Source organism: Augochlora pura, chromosome 3 (genome assembly GCF_028453695.1).
Source record: "Augochlora pura isolate Apur16 chromosome 3, APUR_v2.2.1, whole genome shotgun sequence".
Lineage (NCBI taxonomy): Eukaryota > Metazoa > Arthropoda > Insecta > Hymenoptera > Halictidae > Augochlora > Augochlora pura.
In genome coordinates, this window is record NC_135774.1 from 13,373,499 (window position 1) to 13,394,201 (window position 20,703).

Genomic DNA, 20,703 nt, shown 5'->3' on the forward strand with positions numbered 1-20,703 from the left:
GCGCGAGTGTGTGATTTCTTTTAGAAGATATTTTCTTGGATTCTTTGGAGCGGACGCTGTTTCTACAAGTGCGCTATTTTCTTAGCATTATTGTAGTAGCAATTATTAATAATAATTATTAATGAAATTAAGATATAAAGTGATAGATTTAAATCGTAAGGATTTGGAGAAATAATTGTATGCACCTTTAATTTAGTCTTGTAGCATTTAATATTTAATTGTATTAATAATTTTCATCATTAGAAATTTTTCCATCGCTTCTGTAAAATAATATAATTGACAGTATAAATGATAAAATTGTTCCAAAGAAAAGTGACATAAATTTCAAAGAGTATAATCAGGCACGCTTTACAAATTACATACAAATACTATATCTCTATTCCAATAATTATTACACACTAATCAAAATTGAATACCCCTCCGATATTTTATTTTATTAAACTTCAAGTCCGTGATAAAAAATCACAATATTTTTCGTGACTTTGGACCACTATGCCAGACAGCAGGAGCGAAGAATCGCGCACCTTGTGGCCTTATGGTCGTCGAATAGGTGTCGAGTCACGGACGGAATGTTGCACGCGTCTTAATTAATGTTATTTAATTACCTTTGCACCGTGACCGTGAAGCCCACCTCCTTACGAATGCGCGCCGCGTACAAAAGTTGTCGCACGCCTGCCGTTTCGATTATCGGCGCGGAAAGTGTATTTACATGCGTTAGCATAAGCACGATTCACTCGCGGCAAACCGTTTTAAAACCATCGACGGACCGGCTTACGTGACGGCTGCCTTTTTAATTGGTTCTTTTATTGATCGTCGTCGCGGCGTTACGACGGCGATGGTACTCGAAATTTATGCGCGTCAAATCGTTATTTGGCTCCACTTTACTCGCCTTGATTCGACTTCTATGCTAATCGATTTATTCGCTAGATTTCATCGCGTTTATTGTCTGCTGGAGAATTTTTTACGATTTTATTGGGTTTGTGCTTTATTTTTGTTTTTTTTTGAGAGAGAGGAGGTATTAAAGAATAATATATAGGATAATGTGTAGGATAATGTATAGAATAATATCTAGAATAATACAAATAATTTAATATTTTCTTACGACAGTTTCATAGAACACCATTGGCTAAAAAATTCACAAATAAGTGAAAAAATCTCAAGAAATATTACACGTATCTATACACTATTTCACGACAGTAAAAACATTTTTTTATAATTATTACATCGAATTACTTAGCCAAATACATCTACTACTTAGTCTTCTGCCATATCGATATCTGTTTCATGTACCTCAACATAAAATCAAATTAAAAACATTTAGAAATTCTTGCAACGTGTAGGTCGATAAAATCACTCGTTTCGTTCTGCGACCATAATGTTGCCGCACGCCGGTATACGAGATCAATGGGGGCCGGGTCACGTGGATAATTAGAGTTTAAACGGTTTCGCGATCGATGGGACGAATCAATTTCGCGAACGCTCGTCTTGCGTCAACGACGCGATTCGTGACCGACCCCACCCGCGATATTACCGAACGAAACCGCCGCAACTACGTTTGGAAATTATCCGCCGACCGAAGTAGCAGTTTACGCCCATTTCAAATTGCAGGCGCGCAGTGCTCGAACCGATTACGCAGCCCCGCCGTGGTATAACGAAATGCAGATTCGTTAGCTTTTTTTTCCCTCCCGTAACACTGGCTACGGACATTGGCGCAGGCCAACGGCTTGCGACACTTCTTGCCTCTTGTTAAATACCTGCCGGGTTTATCGAACTTCGGGAGTGTGGCGTCACGGACTCCGCGAGAATAGACTTGGGAATTTAGAGTTTAGGAATTTTGAGAATTTAGGAATTTTGGTGGAAATTATTTCAGGAATTATTTTGGGATTTGTTTTAGGAATTATTTTAGGAATTTAGAGCTCTTAGAATCCGGAATTCTAAAACCTTAAAACTTTGAAACTTTGGAATTTTATGACTTTGTTAACTCTATAGTCTCAGAGCTTCTTAACCTAAGAATTTCATGACTTAAAACTCTGTGATCTTCGATTACTAGAATATAATAGATTTCCAAACTTTTCTGTCCAAGAACACTGGAACTTAGTACTCTAAAATCTCAGCACTGATTCAATCAAAAATTCCTTAGCCATTTTAAAATTTCCATATCTGTAACTTAGAGTCCAAGAGCACCGATGCTATAAAACTCTGAAAACATCGTAGCTTCACGACTGTCCGATCACGGCGACTCGTGTAACCCATCGGAAATCGATTCGACTCACCAGAGAACCGGCAAAGAGAAAATTAGAATGATCCGGCCGGCGAAGGCTCGTACCGCAGCTATCCTCGCTCGCAAATCGCAATATCAGTTGCACAATCAACGCCTGCTATCGGCGCGCACCACAAAATATTATCAATAATTTCCAAGTAATCTGCGCGGAAATCGAAAGGTGGTTCGGCACAGGGTCGTTCCAACGTTCCGCGGCTGTCTCGCGGAGGTATTCGTCGAGAGCAATCATCGGCAGCGGCGGGAGGGAGGGAGGGAGAGGCGAGGCGAGGTGGAAGGGGGCGGGCGATGAGGACGAGGAACAAGAAGAGGAACGAACAAGATGCTTACGTCAGTTTTCTGATCGTGACTGGCTCCACCCTGCGTTACCGGCCGAGGGAGGCCAGACCGTGCCATTATTACCCTATTATATCTTGCATAACAGTAACAGTGAACGAAGTGAGCTATTACGCCGCGCGCTCTCGTCGTGGGGGTGGATGAAAGAAAAGAGGAGAAAGGAGGCCGTCTAGGCAGCTGTGTGCCGCGCGAAACTCCTGGCGCGGGGCGGAGGGGGGGGGGGGGGGGGGGGCGAGGAAGAGCTCGTGGGTCGATGCGCCCACAGTAGGTGTCGGTGGCAAAAATCGAACCGCGCCGTTGCTAATCGATCCGCGACCTCTATTTTCGCGCCTATTAGCAGGGGTGAGATTGTGCTTGAAAAAGAAACAATTAGTAGGGATGAAAGGAGAAGCTTTTTTATTTAAAACAAGCTAAGGTGCATTGTCGTAGGACTATTTTCGATAATGTTGTTGAAGTTTGAATTGTCCCTTAAACTTGGCGATGGAAGCAGTTTACATTTTTATATAGAGGAATTTGTCGTCGATTTTTCGATTATCACGAAGTGTAGAAATTTTGTAAAGGAAAAAACAATTTAAAATGAGCTAAGGTGTACTGTGATACGATTATTTCTCATTAAGTTACCAAAAGTTAAATCACCCCTCAATTTTGATGTTCAATATATTTCATTTTTAATTGTGATAAAATTGTCTCCAGTTTTTCGATTACTACTAAGTGCACGAATACACAAAATAAAAAACAATTAGTAGAGATTAAAGTACAGACTTTGCCCTTTAAAATAAGCTAAGGTACATTAGAATACGATAATTTTTCACTAAGCTACCAAAGTTACAATCTTGGCACGATTGAAGGAGGGCGAGGAAGATTAAAAAATCAATCCACCTCACTGCTAATCACTATGAACTTGCACCTCAATAGAATTAGGAGAATACTGTCTATCCCGCAATCATTACGTCTAATGGTCCAATTTCGCCGTGCTTTACCCAGCGTGTACGCTCTAATGAAGTCATCGACTCAATCAGCTTTTTGCCCGATCTTATTCTACAGGTTCTCTGCATCCTCGTTCGACGAAAATTGATTGTCGGCAGAAAAATTCTGTTGAAAGAAGCCCTGGTTCATCGTTCGACCCACAATCACGGCCTCTGTGGATCGTTTTTAATGTCAAAGGTATGCTCTTGAGTGTGTGCGACTGTATGAAAATGTGCGTGTGTATGTATATACTTTCTCCGCAATTATAGTCGCAAACAAAGAATCGTAATTTACAAAATCTGTCCTGCGTAATTTCCTGACGATCGCATTCACGTTAAACGAAGCACCATTTTGACGGATCAATGGGAATAATGAAGGATCATTCGGCGTATCAATTACACATTAAAGCTGAAACCGTCTGTCGAAACACGAGCCATTCGAAATTTTATCATTTATCAAGTCCTCGAGCATATTCTTCCCGCTGATCGGCCAAAATCCTTATAAGACGTTCTCTATAGCGATTAATGGCACATCAAACTCTCATCGGCTAAGTTCGAGAGGATCGTTCGCTCTCGACGTAAATCCTATTGACGTAGTTACCGGTTCAGAAAACGTACTCGAGAATTAGACGCGATTCGTTTCAATGGAACACGATGACGTCTCCTGACGCTATATTTGGCGACGTTGTTGCCCATCGAAAATAGTTTACGGCACGGTTGCGTTTATAATTGTCGACAAAGTAGATTTTAATGTTGCTAACACGATGTTTCGATGTCTGACACATTAAAAATCTTTAAAGGACGTCAAGAAATGTCTTCTATAATTCATTATATATTTAGTGTAATTTAAAATATTTTAGCTTGAAAAAAATTGATTTTTTATTTCTAGCAATATTAATGGTATATGTTAGAAAAACAATAAGAAAAAGTTTCTCGATTTCCTTTAGAAAATTCCTAAATGAAGTCTTCCTTTTCAATAAAAGTCTTATTAAAAAATTTACAGCTTTTACAATTTTTGCTATTTCGGTTTTATAAAAATTCATATTACACTATAATCAATGGTAAATATATATGTAAAAGTGTAGAACGATATAGTCTCTAGATTGTCCTAAAAAAAAATCGCGAACTTGCTCTAAAAAGTGAGATTCTAGACGCGAATTAATTCGGTTCGAAATACAGAAATTTCGTTTCTTAATACACGTAATAGATCGGTGGACAGAATCGACGATCAAAAATCGGCCCCAATTAAATCGTCCATCCAGCAGCGTCGAAAAATTACCTCCGAGACGATTCAATAAGGAAGAATAGTCCTCCTCCATTCGGGAGGCGTGATCCTCAGGAATGAAGGCTCGGTTTCCAAGCGGAATTCGAATGCGCCGATATAAATCGGTTATCCTAAGATATCCGTGATGTATCGTGACGGGGCCCGGCTTGTGACAGGTGGGAGGACCGATTTCGAATTCCTCTTCTTGTCTCCGTGATATCTATGCGCACACCGACCCGCTCTCATCCGTACGTGTGCGCGACGATAGAGAAACGTCGAAGCGAAACGAGCGAGCAAGAGAGAAAAGGTGGCGCGATAGAACGAGATAGACGACTGGTCCAAAAGTCGCCCACGACAGATCGGGAACAGATCTCCGATTCGATTTGGAACGCCACGAAATCCGGTCGACCGTGTACACTACACACGACAATGTGAAACAGTCGTCGCCGTCCACGACCCGATCGGTTCTCGTTGTTTCATTGACACGGGGAATATACGAGACCCGCGACCCCCGTATGAAACGCCTCGAGCCGACCGACGGATCTCGCCGGGAACCGTTACGATCCTCCACCGGTGGACAATTAATAACTGACAACAGATACCCTTTTTTTTGTCATTTAGACGGGGTAATTAATTTCACGTCGTCCCCCCTAATGAACCATTGATACACGGACATTCTAATGTCTCCGGGGTTTCGTCGGCGCCGTTCCGGTTCATCTGGACCGTGTCATTCGTGGCGTGGATGCTCGATCGGTGAATTTCGATCACGGATTCCGAATAATCAATTCGAGATTGAGGGCTTCCTATTAATCATCCGGTCCGGATGAGGAGTTTGACGCCTCGCGGCCGATAACCCCTTCGCAAAAGACAGTCTCCTTTGTCAGGCGAATTCTGTACCGGCGAGATAGTACGACGATGCATTCCGATATTATGGACGACCTTCTTTTTATTCCTTTTCATTCTGACCACTTAAAAAATTGTGAGTTGTCACAGAAATTTCTTTTTATAAAAGTAACGAATGAAGAAGGGGTAATGTAAAGTACACTGTTTTATTAAATTTTTATTTTTAAAATTTTACAGATGAATTTTTCTTGGCCAGTTATCGAAGTGTTTAAGAGTCATTAAAAAATTTCTTAACAACAGTTTTGGCTACTTTAATCAGCTAAGTTCTTTTATAATAAATAATTTGATTTCGCGCTATCGAAAAATCAACAGCTCTAACAATTTTTCTAATTTCTAATAAAATACCTCGATCAAAATTCGTTTGAAAACATTGTGTCAAAGTTCTGTCAAGGTTTTGTCAATACAGTCAAGTCATCATAGAAATCATTTCACATCCGCTATATGGATCAGTGGATCTTCGATCCCATTTTCTTGATCGAGCATCTCCATCTACGTCCACCTAGAACCTCGCAGTCATTAGATACTCCAACAGGAATTCATCGTGAAGTGGGAGGATGGTCGAAGATCCAATCACAATAGACAAACACATCGCGTAAAGAATGATCTGTATCGAAGCAGGGTGCTTCCTCGTACTTTTTTTTCTGAGATTCGGGATCGTTGGAAACATTTCCTGCGAACGGTTATCAGGGATAATGCCCCATTCGTGGGCCAGCGTAGCCTTTGTCCGCGTCGAACATAAATTTTCGATACTTTTGTCGATCGTATCCTGTACCACCCAGGTATCCAGCGCGGGATTAAGATCAGCGACACCTGACCTGCTATCGAGCACCGGAAGAGGAAGCGGGGCCCATCGACGTGTGGTAGAGGCCCCTTGTCATTCACTCGGGCCTCGTGTGCGTGCGGTATTAAGGCGTGCAACACGTGCTGCGAGCATGCGAGCGTTAGGTGTCGATTGATGGAGGAAAACGATTTGTGGGTGGACGCGATTAATCATCCGAGATTTCCTCGTCGGTGTCTTTTTCGAATGAGTTGCGAGCATTATGGTGGGACGGGATTATCCGCTGCCATGGGATTAAATTGACGGTGACGCGGAGTTGATATAATGTACGATAATTTGGAATTGAGAGTCGAAAAATTTCTTTTAAAATTAAATAGGTGTGAAGTAGAAAATTTAATTGTATAATTAATATATTTGTAATTTATTTGTTATGGTATATAGGCTTTAATTCGTTCCTTTAGCATTTCTGTTAGTATGATTAATATTTGTTCGTTATTAATCAATTTCTGTGCGAGTGAAATAATTTATTTTTCACTCTTTGCACTTTTAAATCGGAGCCTTTTTGATTATAAATAAGAAATAGTTATTTTACCGTACAGTGTTTCAATTTTATATATTTAATTCTCTACATATGAAATGAAACGTCCATATTTAATAAACCACGTTTCAACTTTAATTTAATTTGGCAAAATATTATGCAGCGATATAGAAATAATTTAATATCCAAAATTTTCTCTAAAGTACAATAAAAGAAAATATCTTTATTAATCAGCGAAAAATTGTCGCGTCAAAGAGGAAAGGTTTTCTCTCACTCCGACTTCGTATACCGCAATAATGAATTCATAAGACGCAAGCAGATGCCTCCACGAGCCAAGCAAGATCATTATCTCCCCATCGGCAAGGTACCCGCGAATTCCACACGGAAATCAACGAACCACCCTTTGGATCCGCGAATTCGAAAATTCCAACACGGCGCCACGATATATCCCATTAATCCGGGACCGCAAGCACACGGAATATTATAATCTGCCGATAATTGGGAATAATTGCTCGGGCACGCTTTCACGGAATACTGTTTCGTCGAAGGGAGATTTATATTCGAGCTTCTTTTCCCTTCTTCCTCTTCTTCTTCTTACTCTTTTCTCCACTTTTTTTCTGCCTTCTTCTCTTGCTTATCCGCGGGCGCATCTTGGCCAATTACCGAAGCCGCCAGCTTCCACCATCGGCGCGGTTCATTTAAGAAGATAATAAGTATTGCGAAAGGCACGATGACTAACGCAAAACGACCGGAGAGAACGGGCCGGAGGATAAAGAGGAGGTGGAAACGATGGTATTGGGTGAGTGCAGAAGTTTCGATGGCTTTTTCTAGAGACCCATAGACTGTCACACCGTAAAAGATTATTTAATACTGGTATTATCGATCGTCAATCACAAGAACTCTCGTAATATCGAAATTTATTAATAGGAGGTTATGTCAAGGTATGTATTAACTAATAGGAGGTTATGTTAAGGTATGTATTAATCAATAGGAGGTTATGTCAAGCTTATGTTTTAATTAATAGGAGGTTAAAATTTATTAGAGGAAGTGGTAGTATATTTTTTTAATATTCTAGTAATATTCAGTATTTTTAATATATGTATTACGATTAAAATGAATTTTAAGTAATGGTGAAATTAATCAGAAATGTATTGCTAGTTCTAGCTTTTTAATTATGATTTAATTGATTCGTGTATTCGAGAAAGGAAGTCATTTGTTACAAAAGAAGATATTAAAATAATAAATAAAGGGAAATGGATAATATATATTTAATATATATAATTCAAAGCAAGAAGGAAGTTATCTGTGATTTCGTCACAAATGCATGAACATCCTATTTATAAAATCATTCTTCTAGTATTATAAATATCCATATTATAATTTCCGCATAATTTTATTCATGGAGTATACAAGGGTTGAAAATTAATTTCACAGTTGTAGATCCTTCAAACAATTCGCAGCCGTGCTCACAGATTTTCTAAAAAAACACCCTCGACTATGAAGAAAATTTCAAAAGAAAATTTGTTCACGAAGAAAGATGAATTTCACTGAAAAATTACAAACGTCTATGACGAAACCATGAAAACTTCATCACTCACCCAATAGAGAGAGGTACGACCGAACGAGACCTACTCCGTAGCCCACTCTCTTCTTCCGTTCCTCATCGGCTGAATCGGCTCCGGCTCTTCTCCTCTTTCGTCCATGCCCTCCCACTCTTTTTCTCCCCCGTACACATTCCCCGTAACCCTCCCCCGTGGGGATTCAACAGGTGGTGCGTTCGCCTCGCGGCCGTACGTACTATGATGTCCCACACGCCGTGCCCACGTAATCATGTGCGTATGGGTGTGTACCCCATGGGCACCGCGTGTAGGAAGTACTCTGACCCCTCATCCGCTTCAGGGCCACTCCATATGCGCTCGTTCGTGATCTTCGAACCTGCTACGCTCCTACAGGAACCGAGGCTTTTTTTGTCAAGTTCACGCCGGTCTATATGCGGAACGATATCGTTTCCCCTGGGAACCCGAACGTCTGTCGAACCACGTACCATTTCTCTTCGATCGTGATTTCGGCTCGGCGATCTCGACGAGCACGTGCCTTTGTCGATCTCATCGAAAGGTGATTTTTAATAGTTTATAGATTGGCAATGTTAATAACTTTTTACTCCGATCTGAAGCTTGGGAATCGGTTGCCATGGTATCTAATAATTTGGTATCTATTATTGAGGAATTAGTAGGTTATTTATTTAATATTAGGTGCCTTTTGCTGTCGATGTGTCAGCTGTTTAATTTCTATATTTTCTGTTTCTATTTTCGTCTTGTTCCTTTGACAGGTTAAACTATGAAGCCTTTTATATCGATCTTTTACCCTGTGAATTAATCTAGAGAAATGAGATTGGACCATTATGACCAAAATGTCTATACCATTTACTATAAATATAGATATAAACGAATTTTTATTGGTACACAACTGATTAACTTTTTTATTCACTTTCAAACAATACAGCAAGAATTCACTCTAATAACTTCGAACAACTATCGCATTTACACTATACTTATTTCTGCCTTTAAGATTACAGAGTACAGTGTTCTCATAATAACAAATTTTATTTTCATAAAAAATTGTATTCTTATTAAAAATTGCATTCTTTTATTTGTTAATTTTAATTTTAATTTTAATTCATTCTAAAATGGCTTTTGGAGTACGACGAACGATTTGAACCTACATTGGCTCGTCCGGAATAAAACAGCCGCGAGACAGGATGCGTAACAATTTTATACAGTCCGTGTCGAACGTCTCTTAAATAAATGTCTCCGTGCCCGCGGCGCCGATGTCGGACAAATTCGCCGGACAGGAACATAATGGCTCCATCGTCGGATCGGCAATGGAATTTTGTCCGAAACCGCCGCGTGACCTTTCGGTAGCCGAGCGCGGCATAAACCATCTCGGCGCGGGAAGAATGCCCCTCGAGGGTCTCGAGAAATAGAAATCGGCGGTGCCATTGGCTCGGCCGATGCAAAAAAGTAAGCCTAGCCGGAGGAAGAGGTAGAGAGAGAAAGAGAGAGAGAGAGAGGAATTCCTGCGTGAGAAAGGAAACAGGAATCCTCGTATCGTCTCGAATTTGGCGTAAAACGACGCCCACCTCGCGGCACCTGCCAGCCGTTCGTATTGCCCAACATCCGTTCCATTCTACGAATTCGTCGCAAGCGCGCGCGCGCGGATCTCTCTCGCGGTCTTTGCCTACGCGTCTCTTTGAGACTCACGCACATATTTTGATAACTAGGGGGACTATGTTCTCATTACATTTTTTCTCTTTCTTCTTGATTATTTATTTAATTATAATTATTTTGAATATTCAATTCGTAATTGCTTTTAACCCTTTATGGTCGAGTGGCGACTCTAAGGCGCCGCTAAAAATTATCATGCCACGTTTTCAAATAATTTTTTTTAAATTTACTTATACTCAACAAATTGTTGAGAGTTGTTAACTGTTGCACGAGTCGCAGAATTCAATTGTATAGTGTATAAAATACACTAGGTTATATCAAATGAAAACGCAATAATTCTGGAAAAATATTTTAGGTTAGCACTTAAAATGGCTCCGACTGAAAAGGTTAACATGACTTAATAATTATATCCAAAATATTGTGCTTATTATGTATTTATTAATATATATATATATTATCATTTTTGAAATGATATGTAAATTATTATTAAATAAGAAATACTAGGAATACAGCTTACAAATTCCAATAATTATCTTATTACTGCAATTATAGATATTTATCTTAACTGAAAGGAATATAATATTAAAAGAAATAATAGTAATACTAAAAGGAGTAATATAATGTTAAAGGAGTAATAATTATTATTAAAAGAGTAATATAATATTAATCGAGTAATAATTATTCTTCGTTGCCGAGATGCTGCCTTGAAATGAAGGGTGTCCTTAAAATATTAAATTTCTTAACAAAATCCGAGGTTCTCGAATTGTTAGACAGTTTTTGACCTACTAACACCGGCGCAATAATTCCGAACGAAAGCAGCGAGATCACCGGCCGAGGATCCACGGGATTTACATACTCAATATTGCATGAGTTAACCCGCGCTGTCCATTTTCGACAGACTTCTTCCGCGCAGCGATCCCCTCGGGCGGATCGTGGGCGTCCGCGCGCATAAATATTCTGATTTCCGGGAATATTGATCAACGTTTCAATTACAGGCGAACGAGGAATACCGCGCGCTGCTTGTCCGACAACCCATAACAACACTTGCTCGCCCGGATCCGTGACACGGGATTAATCAAATTTCATTCTCTGAGCGATTCGGCCACGAGACCCGGAACACCGGCGGCCATTGTGACGGGAATGGCGTCATCTGTCGTGGATTTTCAGCTCGCCTTACTGTTCTCGATTTTCGACGAGCATCGCCGTGAGTTCGGTCAATTCTTCTCTATGCAAAAACCTTTGAAACAAAATTGTGGAAATTTAATTGTAGTTTCGATTTTATTGAAAATTAATAGGCATGAAATATTGCGAAGGTTGAATATATTTTATTTCGGAGACTTTAATGATGTTTAAGATCGTTTTGATTATGTCAGAGTTAAATTAAAGTCGTTGTAGGTATAAATTATAAATATAGAAATTATAAAGATTGAAATGTATTGTAACTTCAATTATTTGTGTTTCTTAACAATTTTCAAATTAACCGATTTCGATGACATTGCGCAAAAAATGTTTTAATTTTAATTAGAATATTTTAATTTTTTTATCATTAGAACCAATTGCAAATTAAACAAGAAATCATAGACCAGTCTCTTGATCATCTCGAAAGTTAAAAATTATTTCGTCTATTTAAAAAAAGAAGAATTGAATAATAATGCGAGTTATTAGCATTTGACCAATACATTAAATCCCGATCCACTCTACTAAACTCATGATCAGAAATTTTTATCACGGTGTAGAGTTATAGTAAACCATTGTAAAAATCAGTAACTGAGCCATTAGTGAAATTGCATAACGCGGCTTTTATGCCCTGATTAATGTTCTAATTAGACGGAGGATGTTCAAACGTTTACGACTTATAAACCATTAAGTACAGGAAATAATAAAACGTTCCGATACAGTTTCGAAACTAGCATTACGTTCAAAATTTGTTTAAAAATTCGCGCGAGCGTTCTACGACTGAATTTCCTGTACGTATCACGATTGAATCTAAACATCGACAGCGTACGTTTAAATTATTGCTAGCAAAATTATTACAGAATATAACAGAAATTCTTTGATTTTTTAAAAAAACTAATTGCAAAAAGTTATACTCATCCGTCAATAATAATGACTAAAAGCGGAAGAGTTATTGAAGTAGAGGCGGTCTGATTGCCAGTCAAAATTGTCAGGGGTGTCTTCAGCGCGGCGGTCGATCGTAATGAGAAGCGGTAATTAACCATATAAGGCTCCCTTAAGCCGTGCCTGGACGCTTCCTGACGGGCCAGAAAATTTCCATAAGGTCGACGGGGTGGGAGAAGCAGTTTTCCCATCGGGGCAGGTCCTTATTCCTATAGAGGTGGACCTGGCATTTGTCTTATTAGAGGAAATATATTAATGTCAAGAAGCATTACGTCGTACGTCTGCATCAACCTGTCGTGTTCGGGGCCTCGCGCAACCATAACACCGTTGCTCCCCCTTGCCATCCGTACACGTAGCGGCGCGATGGTGTGGGTGGAGGGTACGTAAGCACGATTACGCATCGCACCGGCTCGCCTGCCCTTAACGAGCGTTATTCAATAATATTCAAATTTAATGACCGGCTCGTAAACAACATTAATGAACCGAGGAATCGGTCGGCACCGGCGATCCGCCATACTAATTAAAATATAATGAGCAGAGCGATTGTTGGAGGGGGCTCGTAAACCGTTCGTTGGATAATCGACAGAAAGGCTCGGTTATCGCGGTCACGTACGTTTTTGATCGATGTCCGAGAACGGTCGATTGGTACAGGCATTTTATTCGGCCACTGAAATCCTTTCGTTCGTGAGTTATGGAATTGGTCAATATTCGATCATGGCGACGTAGAGATGATAAAGGGTAACGTGTTGAATTTTATTGGATGCAGTAGAATATTTTGTTTGCGTAGAAATTGATGCGAGTAGGGGTCTAATCGATGAAGATTTTATTTGAATGAGATTTTATTAGGATGAGATTTTATTTCAATAAGATTTTATTCGTACGAAATTTTATTTGAATAAGATTTTATGTGGATGAGGTTTTATTAATAAGAATTTTACTCGAATAGAGATTTATTTGAATATTGTTCAAACAGAATTTATTTTTTTTCTATAATCAAATCCTCTTGTACAAATATATTCTCTCGCTATACTTCCAATCCATAATTGGATAAACTCGCAAGAATTCAATAATCTTAAGAAAATCGAAAGAAAGATGTGAAGAACTGAAACTTGTTAACCCTTTGCACTCGACTTTGAGGCACCGCTAAAATTGCTCTACGAAGTCACAAAATAATTTTTATACAGACTTAGCTTTAGAAAAAATAGTTAATTAGTAAAACTGTACGAATGACAGAAATCAATTTCGTAAAAGTGCACTTTGTTACATAGAATGGATATAAAGGGTGTCCCAAAATTCACGCAAGATTTGAATTTTGCGCCATTTGTGCGGCAAAGTGTTGCCAACCAAAAAAAAAATACACAATGACAGCTGACAGTTCAGGGTTATTAAAGATGGAGCGCTACACAAAAGAACAACGCATTTTTATTGTTGAGCAATATTTTGCAAATAATGATAAATCTGTGTTTTCTATCAAAATTACTTCTTGCGTGAATTTTGGGACACCCTTTACTATGAATCAGAAGAATTATTTCAGATCTATAGTTGAAATGGCTTCGAGTGCAAAGGGTTAGCACGACCGGTACTCTGAAAAGCACGATCGCCATAAGAGGCTCGCCGGGGAAACTGTCGTGCGCAGCCTCCACGAAACGGAAGCTATCGGCGAGGATCGATGGATCGCGAGAGGGAAGCGATCAGTCAGCGTCCGCGCGCGCCGAGATGACAGGATATCGCGCTGAAACAATGAAGCCCGGTCCCCGGTCGGAGTAAAATCGCGGAGGATCGTATGCCCCGCGAGGGGTCAGAGGGGCGGCCCCGCGGCGTAGGGCCCCCCTCGCCGGTGCGGTACCTGCACAATACCTGCGCGTCGGCGTGGGCGCACGAGAGAACCGCCTGGCCGCGCGCGCGTCTCAACCTGCTGAAACTCGTTCCGCGGCCGCGCCGGCTCTCTGACGAGGGGCCTCCTGAGAGTGCACCGGCGCACGGACGCGTCGGCTTCCGAGGACGACGAGCCCGGCTTCTCTCTCTCTCTCTCTCTCTCTCACCCGGTGCGCCTGTCGGGGCTCCTCGGATCCGCTCCGCGTTTCGCCCGCGTAGACGACGCAAAAACCGGCGCGAGGGCCCGGAATCGTGGGCCTCGGACGCGTCGGAGGCATATAAACCAGGATTACAGGAGACACGCGGCGCCGTAATTCTCGCCGGACGACGCCCGACCACCGTTCGACTCTCCGCAGGCCTTAAAAATAACGCCTCCCGTCAGCTTTCGATCCCTTCCCTCTGCGTTGCTTCCCGCGGGTTTCGCGCGCCTCCGGTGGCGCGCGGCGGATTGCCTTCTCGGCGTCGATTCGAATTTATTGATTGATCGATCGCCGCTCGTGATTAACACTTTCCGGTCGACTGCGCCAATGTACGAGGTCGTAGGAATTTTGCAACATTTTTGTTATTGTTGGAAGTTGATTTATTCCAGCGTGGTCGCGATAGCTGCGAGTTTATTAGCGACCACATAGTTTACAATTTGCTGTATGCAAAGATTGATATTGATACGAATAAGTATAATAGGAAATTATTAAGAGTGTTGAATGTACTGTTTTTAATATGCTAAAATGTTTAAAGGAAGGCAGAAGGTGCTATTTAGTTTTTTATTCTCTGCAATTGGTGGAGGATTTTATTTTCTATAATAGTCTGTAGTTTCGTTATTATCCTTATTTTAATATGAGATGGTATTCAGCAGAATTTGATTTTTCTGTTATTTATAATTTTGACGTATAGCTTAGTAACTTATCTTCTTATTTTCAATAATGAAAATGAGATATATTCAATTTAATATTTTAATCAAATATATTCAATGAAGTCATGAGAGTCTCGGGGGTTGCGATTTAAATATAAACCTATTAACATGACCCAGCCTATATAAAATCAAAATTATCACCCACTGTCGCAATTTTATTAATCTTCCTATCATAAATTCGCAACAAAGATAGCAATTGTTCGCGTCAAATGCCGTTCGTCCTGTTACCACCGTTGAAAATCCGTTCCACCTTTATACGGCGAACGGATCCGACGCGCAGCGAGTAGTCCACCTGTACTTGTCAGATCCGCCGACTGTGTTTCACCGTCCGATTTGGTTTCTTAGTTGCTTTGTGCCTTTGATGTTGTTCGCCGTAATTCGTTATTAATGCCGCGCGCGAGGTGGATGATTGCGTAAGATTGGTCTTAAACACTGATCCTTTGTGAAGACAGGGAGTCGTTTCTCAATGGCTGCAACAACCGTGTGCCCGGCTTCTCGTATGCGACTCGGTTTAAACCGCTGTCTATCTTTTTCGAATGACGAAACGCAATCCGCTTGTTGCATATCCGCCGGTTAATCTGATTTGTCGAACTCTTGTTTATTCGCGTTATACTCTGATTATCTTTCCTGGAATTCTGTCGCGCGATATGTTGAAGAGACATGGTCTGTTTAGAGAGGGGAAATATTTGGAATAAATTATTTATGATTGTGCTTGCGCGATGTTTGGTTTAATAGTTATAGTAGTTAGACTGTTGAGTTTTTGGTAAAATGAAAAATGTTTTTATTTTAAATGTCGAAAGACAGAAGTTGTATGGAAAAGTGATTATTCATTTAATGCACTACAATTTCTTTCATAGCTACGTTGACTAATACTATTCATTAATAATTTTCGTAACAGAACAAGACAATTTTTGTTTCTTGTATATCTTCATCTAATCACATTCGTAGATTTAAATAAAACAATAAATATATTTCGTTTCAAACAAACGCACAGCCTACTTATACCTCGTAATCAATGCCCAAATTCTTCACCAGCCTTCCGCCCCTTTATTACAATACACCAGTCAAATATTTCCTACAAAAGCGTTGCCATAAACCAGTAAAATCAATATAAAAAATGACAGGGTAGTTACAGCGTTAAATGTTTTACGAGAATCAATTTGGTTACGCATCTCCGCAGACTGCATCTTGCCCACCAGTTCTCGCTAAACCCGGGGCGAACGGCAATCATCCGGATTCGGCTCGGGCGCGCAGCTTTCATTCGACTTTGAACAACGTTTCCGTGAGAATACCGCGATTAAACCGTGGATAGCCGCGAAAGTAAATGAACCGAAGAAACTGTTCACCCCGAAAAAAAACGACCGTACGAAGATTGAACAACACGACAGCGCGCGAGAGTCCCAATTCCCCGAAACGAGACGCGTAGGGGCCCTCGGCTGTCTTGGAAGCTCATCGCTGCCACGTATATCTGTCTACCGTGCCACTCTTCTCCACCGACGTGTTTTATGCCCGGTTCCTTTTTGCTCGGCGCCGAAATTACCAGGATACGAAGGGAGAGTGGGAGAGAGGGAGGGAGAGAGAGAGAGCTTGTTCGCGCGAGCGCGTGTTTTGACGGCCGCGGTTCACGATGAGGTCAGCGGGTCTCGCTTTCTCGCGAGAGCCGGTGTTCGGTGTGTCTCGCGCGAACAAGCTGGCCCCGGGTCCGTCGAGGGGGCCTTAAGTCCGTAATGACCCATCTCGGACAAATTACCACTCGAGTGGCATTGTGCGCGATCTCGAACGCCATCCCCCTACCCTACGCGGACCTCGGGTCCTCGCGCACGGTTTTAGCGATCCTCTGTCGTCTGTCCCAATGAAACTTGCGAAATTCTGCTATTTACGCCTTGCTAGATCTTTTACCACTGGTCGCAGGCTTTTGAAAGTTGTCAATATTAATCGGGTAGTCTTATTTAAAATTGTTATATTTGGGAGAAATTATTTGTGGTAGATTCGCCACGATTTTCACTGTAAGATAAGGTAGAGTGGCCAAGTTCTGTATCTTTGTTACTATTTTATTTATATTTATCGAATAACATATATTCTATTATTTTAATTATTACTATATAAACTAGTATTGTGTTAGCTATTTGAAATAGTAGAGAGTAGTAGAAATTTATTCACTTTTAATTCATCATTTTTATTATTTGTATCTTTGCCTCGTCAGGTTCTATATTCAGCTATATTTAATTCTATATTCAGCTATATTTAATTCTATATTCATCAGATATAATTCTATACAGATCAGAGTCTATACAGGTGAAATCTAGCGTACCTGCTTGAACCGCGAAGCCGACTGGAATAGCTATCCTCGCGCACTTGCAAATCCGTGTTCCGTACGAAGGCAAGAGAACAATATCGTTATTACTCCGCCAGGGTAAACTGGCTCCTATTAAGTTTTACCGCGGCACGAGGCAGCGTTAGATTGATTCCAATCGTCTTCGGATACGCCCCCGCTTACGCCTCCGATCGATAAATCACCCGGCTCGATAATACGCGCGCGAACCAATCCAACCAGCGATAAATAACAATTCGTATAAATTCGCGGCGAAACGAAAACCGGCCGTCTCTCCTAAAAATAATCAACGCGCGGAATGAGTTTCAAGCAAGACGTCCGGTCAAGGTCGCGGTTACCCCACCAGAATTTTACGGGAAACGTCGACGGCGGAGGCGCGATCGCTCAACACAGCCTTGGCGGCGTAAGTACTCCATTAAAAACAATTTTCTTACATTCTCGCTTGTATCTTTCATAAAAGCCCACTTATTAACACGGGCGAGAGGGGGGGGGGGCGCGCGAAGGTTTACGAGGACCGTTTAAAACGCTTCGGGACAGGAACGCTACTAAATGGAGGCTCCGTCGGCGTTAATTGAGAAATTCAGAATCCCGCGAGGAGCGTAAACGAGGGAGGGGAGAAAAAAGACGACGGAAGAAAATGAATAAAAGGAAGGCGGCAGAAAACCCGGCGACGAGAAGAAAAGAGAAGGAGAGGTGGTAGGAGGGGGGCCACGAAGAGGGACGGTCCCACTCGCGATAAATTCGATCGGCCCGGGACAAATTGCCAATAAAATCAGCGAGCCCCGGGGACGTACGCGCGTCGCCGGCCTTAAGTCACGTAATTCCGTTCGTAACTCACCTGTTTTCGCGTGTATCGCCCGAAATTTTAACTTATGCCGTCCATTATCCGATCGAGCGGTCCCCGCGGGTACCGCGGCGGCCGAAATTATTGCGGACCGTGTCGCACGGTAGAGAACCAGCGACGATAGGACAAGATATTTGCAACCCGGACGTTTAAGCCGGCCGTAAAACTTTCGCCGGTGTTACGCGGGATGGGTCGAACGTCGTCGACGGTCAATTGAAGATCGACGAGCCCCGCGTAAAAGCGACTTTGAGGAGTAGATTCTGTACGAGATCGCAAATAAACCGTGCAATTTTGAAGCGGACGATGGGAGTGTGCCAGAGGTCCCCGTCGAGGACCCTCTTTATCCTTTTGAACGCACACACCAACCGGTGTACATTACGTTCATTACCGGGCTGACATCATTATTTCAAGTAATTTATGGACCGTCCAAGGTTTCAGTCTCCCCGCGAACCAGAGAAACCTCCTCCTTCTCCTCCTCCTACTTCTCCTCTTTCTTTCTTCTTTCTTTCTTCTTCTTCTTCTTCTTCTCATCGCTGGAAGGGGCAACAGGGTCGACGCATTTAGCGCCGAAGAATGCAACGATTCACTGCGTTGCCAAAATGGAGAAACGCGGCTGATTCATCGGGCATCGAACGAGAAACACTTGCGAAATCCTGGCCACGGTTTGGGCTTCCAATTAAGCAGCACCTACGGGGTTCATTGCGACGATTGAACCCTGCAATATACAGTAGGTGTTCTAGTAACTGGTGTCGTTAACATCTCCCATATAATTCAATGGATGTTAACCCATGGGGTCGCGGTTGGTGAAATCTTTCGACAGTGTTTTTAAATTGTTACCTAATTACTCCATTTTTGGAAGCCGAGTGAACTTTTATGATTCGATAAAAACACTCTGTAGTATAAGTACATGATATAAATACTCTATACGTATATACTATATGGTATTTTCAAAAATAAGTTTCGATAAATTGACGAATTTGTTAGTTCTTAAAATGATCCATATCTGGTTGAAGCGTGACAGTAAGGTCACTTCTGCGAGTGATTCTCGAGAATAAATTTCTAACAAGACATGCACCTGATGCAGACTGGAACCATGTACTATTTTATACAGTTAAAAGATGTAGTCATCGTTGACGACGTTAAAATAAATCTTTGCGTCTTTATATGCATGGACGTATTACTTTCATCTCGATAAAGCAACTAACAGAATTAAAAATTGTCTTCATCAATAACGACACACAGGAGTTAAATATAGATTTCATTAGATATAAATATATTCGATGTAAGAAGTAGAAATTAATGTTACACTTAAACGCATTTATTACTCCATATTTCATCCCCTAATTCCTGGAACAAATGCATAAAATCTACAGTCTAGATATTGTGCTTGAAGATATATCCCTAAAAAGGCAAGAATTAACCCCTTGTTCCATAATAACGATTATCTATAATAACAATTAAATATGAATATTATTAATTTCTTCTAAATCGAAATCAAATTGAATTCTTCTATTACCAATTCATAGAAACGAAATAAAACAAAGACAATACAAAAAACAAAAATTCTCCGGTCCTATTAACAAAAATATTAAAAACAAATAAGCGCTAATTAACGCAGTATAAAAGGAATCGTAGGGCAAAAGATTCAGAAACATAGTAACCGCGATCGAAGCAAATCTGTCCGACACGGTGGACAGTGTCGTTGAGGAATTAAGGTATTCCGGATTTCTTTTTCTCCGCGTGGCCGTCGCGATCGACGTTTGCCACGGGATTTGGTCGGATATTATGAAAGTTAAGCCGAAATTGACAATTTCACGTCAGCTTCTCGATGTCTGGCCGCGGTCTCCGACGCCCACGCGACGGAGTTTACAGGTGCGGCCGGGCAACCTGTATCTTCTCGTTCGACTGTTCGTCGTGAAGGCGCGCGCGCGCGGGCGCGCGTGTCGCACGCACACGCATTCCGCGGACCCCTGATACGCGCGCGCGCGCGCGCTCGTGCTTCGTCTGTCTCGTTAAGTTTCAAGAAGTTGGCCACGGTTCTTTATGGCACAATAAAGTAGTGAAGAATTATTCTAAAGAAAAAAGTCAATTCTTTATTACATGATAAGCTCCGTTGCAGCCTTAGTACTTGCAGCATGGGGGACCAACGGAATGCGAGGGATAGTAAAGATTTTTTTGCTAGGAGAAATCGACCCTATATCGATCCATTTTTTTCTTTATGTTCGAACAGTGTCTAATCTTATCATAGTGTTACGAGATAAGCAGAGAACAATGAGCCTTAGAAAAATTCGATTTTTTAATTTTAGAGCATAGGATTATGGCTTTTTCTCTATTTTTT